This window comes from Homarus americanus, unplaced genomic scaffold, assembly GCF_018991925.1.
Source record: "Homarus americanus isolate GMGI-L3 unplaced genomic scaffold, GMGI_Hamer_2.0 scaffold32063, whole genome shotgun sequence".
In the NCBI taxonomy this organism is placed as follows: Eukaryota; Metazoa; Arthropoda; class Malacostraca; order Decapoda; family Nephropidae; genus Homarus; species Homarus americanus.
Genome location: NW_024753223.1, coordinates 137,501 through 144,527, shown reverse-complemented (window position 1 = coordinate 144,527; position 7,027 = coordinate 137,501). Strand labels below are relative to the sequence as shown.

At 37.7% G+C, this 7,027-nt stretch overlaps 1 protein-coding gene across 2 annotated transcripts in view; it reads left to right on the top strand.

Annotated features, from left to right (window-relative positions):
• Positions 1-4,688: 4,688 nt before the first annotated feature.
• Positions 4,689-7,027, top strand: part of LOC121855305 — a 37,867-nt gene continuing 35,528 nt past the window's right edge. For both annotated transcript variants that reach the window (XM_042350186.1, XM_042350185.1), the window contains exon 1: positions 4,689-4,833. The gene's annotated coding sequence lies outside the window, so the exon portion shown is untranslated. The remainder of the gene's footprint in view (positions 4,834-7,027) is intronic.

Here is a 7,027-nt window from a genome sequence, read left to right as displayed (position 1 = left end):
TTAATGGATTTAAGATGAAGAAGATAATCCGGTGATCGAGTTTAACGAAAATACAGACTTTGTAGTTCATTTAAGATTCAATTCAAATAAAACTGTTTCAATTTAATTCAAGTTGCAGGGAGACTGAACATTTTGGTGTGTTAACTTACACTTTTCATAGGAACACGTCAATAGTTCTTGAGAAAACAAAAAACTTTTTCGGTTTAACTTCTTCAGTAATGGTGAAAGTTCTCGATAATGTAAAACTCTTTAAAGAAATTATTATTTATGGTTAAGTCATGGATATTATTAATTATCGAATTATCGAGTTTTATCATTGAGAAACATTGTGCCTGTTATCAAGTCATGATTTGGCATTTATACTGTTACTGGTACACCGCCCCCAGTGCTATATCATTAATTAAATAAGTACAAAAGCTAAAAAAAAAAAAAATTCTTGCCAAAGCGATGACTATTGTGATTAACTCAAAGCATTCTATCTAAAAAAATTGCTTGAGATATAACACACACAAGCAAGAACACAAACAGGGCGACCACTCAGTACCCCCTTATGCTCTGGAGAATGACTGTTTTCAGACGATGGGCAGGAAATAACTGACACACAACAGTCTCAATATAAACAATGTGTATACCTATACTGTATATACTTTATACATGTGTATGTTGTGCAGTAGGTATGATGTATGTTTTGTATAGTATATTATGTATTTTATTAACAATGTGTCAGTTATGTATAGCCCGTCCTATGATCTAAATCGCAAAGTTTAAAATGTCACTGAAAATCAACGTTTTTGTGGATGGATTCTTATATCAGCAAATTGAAGAACATCCATATTAAGACTCAGCCTGTCAGTCAGTCGGTGTTGGTCTCATCCTTCACCTCAAGATCGTGCTGACGCGTTTCCTTGGCCAGTGTGTGACGTAAGGAGTGACTTTTGTTACTTATGGTGCCCTGCTGACGGTGGAGCCGACGAGCTGACACACACGGTGGTGAGGACCTGTCAGGTACTGATTAATTTTAGTTTCACACACACAAACATAGTGTTAATATGATTGAAAATATGGCGAAACGTGGAGAGAGAGAGAGAGAGAGAGAGAGAGAGAGAGAGAGAGAGAGAGAGAGAGAATGAAAGCATCACAGAGGACACCACCAAAAGTGAAAGCTTCTCCCTCCCCCGACAGAGTGGTCATGGTTGGCGATACACCCATTGTGTACGTATCACCGTTTTTCCTCCTATTCAGTCCTTTTTATTGATACTTCTTACCTCTTCCATACACTTTTAACAGGAGAAATGACACAAGAAGAACGTTCATATAGATTCTAAACTTAAGTATATTGTATCACAAAGTTTGATAACAGAAAACTGATACCGCGATTCGGAAAATAACTGACCCAAACATTTCCTCTCGTGAGTGAAGGTGATGGATATCTTACAAAGTGGATCACGCCCCCGTTACCCATCACCTTCCACGCTGCCGATGGTTGTCGCTCGGATGAACATTTTCCTTTCGGCACGGAGCCTAATTAAACCTTTAACTGAGGTGATGTCTGTGAGTAGGGGCGTCACGCTGTGTTATGTGGACGACACGGGTTTTGCGTCAAGTGTCGACCACCAAGAAAACAACAATAAGAGAATATCATCTACCTACTGAAATTATCTCCCATCTTCTCTCTTTCCTTCCATATATTTATCTTTTTTTCTTTCCATTTATCTCCTTATCTCACTTTCTCCTTTTATCTTTTACGCAAATCATTAAGTACCGTATTTGCTTACGACTTGGCCAGCAGACTCAACAATGTTCATAAATTAAGTAAAATGAAGAAAATATATATTTTTTCATTCATATCTCATTCATTAGTTTTTCATGTCTCTCCCACGAGGATTGTTTAAGGGAAATGGAATACAGAATTAATGACGTGGGTTGAGATGGATTAAACAAAAATATATATAGACTTAGATGGGGGATGGATAGAGAGATATATGAATGGATAGATGGATGGATTAGCAGATGATTATTAGATGAACGGATAAGAGAGAGAGAGAGAGAGAGAGAGAGAGAGAGAGAGAGAGAGAGAGAGTGTATGTACCGTGATGTGTGGCGATGGATCACTGTTCATTATGATTTATGTCAATAATAAGAGTCATTGAATGTTGACAGACCTTGATAGATGCTGTTACTGATGACTTTTACAATAGTTGTAGTTCTCTCTCTCTCTCTCTCATACTTCCTTAAATGTTATCCTTACACGTGAAAACATATCATATGTATAAGGATATGAGCAATAATTTTAAAAGTTCTAAATTTATTTTTTTATACAGGATCAAGATGACAACTCCTGCCTGCCTCCCACTTACCTACCTAACTCTCGCGGCACTATCAAATCACATCCGCGTTCTGGAGATCATTTTACTGGACGAACGAAATTGCAGAGAAACTAACACCCGTCCCTGCTAGATACTGGTCTAAACTGACGTCACACAACCCTCATTTGACTTTCTTTAAAACTCGTGGTTGGTCCCATAAACACATATTATTACTGTAAGTTTCGCGCTAATTTCAACAGTTCGATCAAGCAGAGAGATAATTGGATGGTAAGTTGTCTCATCTCTCAGGTCTCCCCAGGTAGGTGCGTGTTCACTATACCGTCGTCTAGACTCATTCTGTACTCTATGTTAAAAGTTTCTCCACGTCTGTGTTAGGTTTGTTGGGTGTTCTCTGACCAGGCGGTGGACGTGGGAAGTGTGTTATCTGTTTTCCACGATAAATTCTCACAAGATTTTTATCCATGTAGGCCAAGAGAGGTTGTGTGTGTGTACTGTAGATGTGTGTGTGTGTGTGTGTAGATGTGTGTGTGTGTGTGTGTGTGTGTGTGCTGGTTGTTATGTAAAGTACCATAATAAGGATGAAATATCAATCTATCTGCCTTAGTTTTGAAGATAATTTGAGAAAAACTTACAAATAATATACTGTATATTAGGAAATTTACCAATCCATCTAAAAAATAAAATAAATAAATAAAATACCTCTACCAGTTTCCAATGTAACACCTAAATTATACAGTTGGTGGTGGTGGTGAGCTACTGAACCTAATAACTACCTTAGTATAGTCAAGGGCAATTAAATATTTAGCGGTTTAACTTAATAACTTCCAAATAACAGCAGTAATCACAGCATACACTTGGTGGTTTGGGATCTCATTTTAACAGCAATTATACAACACACAAACTGGACTGTTAAGCTCTCTCAAATAAGCGACGTTGACTCAAATCACAACAGTAACAGCACGTATCGAAGGTCTGCTGGGGACACGTCTCATAACAGCACCAGTAGTCTGGATGATAAGGAATAAACAGTGCATAACGTTATGTACTTGACACAGTGAACATATATCATACACTCATTCATAACATGATTCTGGAGAGAGAGAGAGAGAGAGAGAGAGAGAGAGAGAGAGAGAGAGAGAGAGCCTCGCTGCGTTAGTTAGGAGAGAAATGTCCTGGGTGAAAGGAATTTGAGAGAGAAAATATATAGATAATGCCTAAACAAATAAAGAAAAATGGTAAATTAATAAATAAATGGATGGAGAGACAAAAGGAAAAAATAGCATAAGAATTGAAAGGAAAGATAGAGAGATAGAGAGACAGATGAGTAACCGAATGAATAATTTTAGTAAACATTAATAAATAATTCACATCATTCTACACAACGAGACCGAATACAGGACCTCGTTCCACACCCACACGAACATAAATCTCACTGTGTGTTCATGAAAGGAAGTTATTTTACACAGGTGCTCACAGGTAATGTACTTCCTCCTTATTTCCTCTTTATCATTTTTTTTACTCATATTTACGTCCTTTGTTATTATGTTCGTGATTAAAGTGGCTTATATAAGTGTTGTAGCGTGTCTGTTGTTAGGGATATGTAGTGTGTGTGTGTGTGTGTGTGTGTCCCATTGGGCTCTCTCTCTCTCTCTCTCTCTCTCTTACTTTCGCAAGCCCTCTCTCGTTTATCTGTTTACACTCTTTTGTATAAGCAGTATATGTAGAGAGAGAGAGAGAGAGAGAGAGAGAGAGAGAGAGAATCACCATCAACCATATGACTACCACAATATAATTACAGAATATGGTAGCAGCCCATACGAGTCCTTCATCGCCTACGATTTGAGACTATTCCCCCTTTACTTGGCTTTACCCTCCCCTTCTTCCTTTAACTCTCTAATTGGTCGTAAGGTGCATTTCCTATTGACATTTTAGGGGGGTATTATTACACGTTTCGCGATGACATTCTTGTGTAATGAGGGGGGGCTACAGGGTATATACAGGGGCTAAGGGTATATACGTTTATGGGACGCCGCTGAAGGTAGGTAGAAAGTGCTTACTCCCAGCTGAATGGTGGAGTTGCCGAGTGCTGTTATCCTATGTTATTTCAGACGATTTTCCTTTTGATTATTTTTAAACTAAATATATATTTGATTTCTTTTGTCTTCAAATACACAGATTTTCGCGTTAATGATATAAGATTTTGTTTTGTAAAGGAAATGTATTTATGGTATAATTTGTTTTCCATTCGTTACTCAGCTCACAGTGCGGCATCACGGAATATTTACACTTGATAACTCAGCTCAGGTCTTGCGCGGTTATAAAGCCCGACGAGAGAGATATTTCCACGTTTAGTTGTGTTATACTCGTGCTGAAGAAGGTGGCCCCTCAGTGAGTGGTACCCTTACAGTGTACAGTAGTGAGTGAACATAATCGGTTAAAGAAACGAAAAAAAAATATATCCCCATTCCCTCCTCCAAGAACCAAGCTTGAAGATCACTTCCTAAAGGTTTGTTGAAACCTCTCGTGTTTGTTTTTATAAATAATATATCTTTTTTGGGTGACAATGGAAGTTTATTACGAAACTCAATATTCTGATAATCTTTTAACTGGAGACTAGAGTATCGTAACTCAAGCCATCAAACATGAAATCCTCTCAATGTTATCTGCTGTACGAAATGTTTGTGTTCTTATGGTCTTAAACAGTCAAGAGCTTCATGTAAATCATTCGTGTGTGCCACTAAAGTTATCTTCTTAGAAAGGTTGAAAAATGTGGACAAAAAATAAAAAAATTGTTTCAGTACAAGTTGAATATTTTTATAATATTTGTACAAGAGTTTACACATGTTTACACCTCATTCTGTTTACACATGTTTACATCTCGTTCTGTTTACACCTCATTCTGTTTACACATGTTTACACCCAGTGCCGGATTTAGACCTGTGGAGGCCCATGGGCAGCCTCTTTGTGGAGGCCCCCCTCATTATAACTACCCAAGAGGGTGGGGTGGCGAGTGAAGCGAGCCTAAACATCTGGGAGTTCCGGGGGGCGCTGTAAGCCCCCCGGGAAAATTTTGAAATTTGAACACTTCTTTGGAGAATTTTGAAATTAGAACATTGAGAAATTTTTAATTAACTGTATATTTACTGATAGTGTACAAATTCCCAACACACACACACACAAAAGTGAGACATGACTGGAGTCATTCATGTGGTTTCAAGTCGACCAGCCCTGATATAGCTACTACCGCACATGTCAAAAATTTTCAAGAGACTTCACAGAAAAGAACATATTATTAGTTATTACAGAGAGATGATTCTTTGCATTATTAATCAGATAAACCTCTACTCAATTAATGGTTCTGTCCAAGAATGCATGTATAGGCTTCTTTAAGTCCAAGGTCAGAAAGATTCAGAATAAGTATTAACTCGACTATAAAAAAAATTGAAGTTTTGCATCCAATAGTAAAACAAATAAACAATTTAATGAATTTGATAAATTTATAACAAAAGTATGAACATGTTGGACCCAACCCCTTTGCAGCCAATCGTCCTGTAGTATCATAAAGCACAATCATATATGTGAACGTATATTCTAAGAGCACACCCACCCACACTCAAGCATCAATCGACTCTCTCTCACTGTACATTTGCAAGACATGTTCTAGGAAATGACAACTGACAAGATCATTCATCACTGAGCGGCGACGACTTCACTCAACAAGCACACATGACAATTCTCTCTCTTATTTTACATCTGCAAGACATGTTTATGTCTACTCGTGGGAAGTTCACGAATCATGGGCGACGCAAGTCTCCTCTTTAATCGACAGACACATGACAACCGATGTGCAGATACTACACGACCCAACCCCTTCCAACCGACTGTCAACAAACACAGCGCCCTGATGGCATTCGTAATGGAAGTGATAATGAAAAAAATATTTTACTTGTTTTTTTAATCTCAATTTCGTTATTCCATGTAGTTCATTTTTAATCAATATATGTTTGTGGAATTCTAAATATATTATTAGCAACACAAACAATAGCATTCATTAAAAATATACGGTTCATAGGAAAACCAGGTATTCACGAATTTCAAGGAGTAGCTAGCCTAATTTCTATCACGCTTCTTGCTGAACATAGTTTAACGTGATGGAATAGATAAACATGAATTTTAAACAATGAAAATAAAAATAATCCAAATGAATAAACAAATAAATAAAATGTTGTAATATGTGGAGGCCCCTGGGCAGCTGCCCACTCTGCCCACTCCTGAACCCGGCCATGTTTACACCCCATTCTTTACCTCCTGATGCAAATACACACGTTTAAGTGAATATTTAACATATCAACCAAGGTAACAATCTATCAACCTTGGGAACAATCTATCAACCTAGGTAACAATATATCAACCTAGGTAACAATCTATCATCATAGGAAACAATCTATTAACCTAGGGAACAATCTATCAACCCAGGTAACAATCTATCAATCCAGGAAACAATTAATTTTATCAGTGTTAATGATGTCATCTAACACAGCAAATTAACAGAGAGAGAGAGAGAGAGAGAGAGAGAGTTAAAGGTGTTGTCTACGCCACTCGTGAGAGCCACCATAAGGAGGGCCCAGGTGTTAGTGTTTACCTGTACAGGAGCTCACCGGCTGATTTAATTGGGAACCAGGTGAGGGAGCTAGAGATAG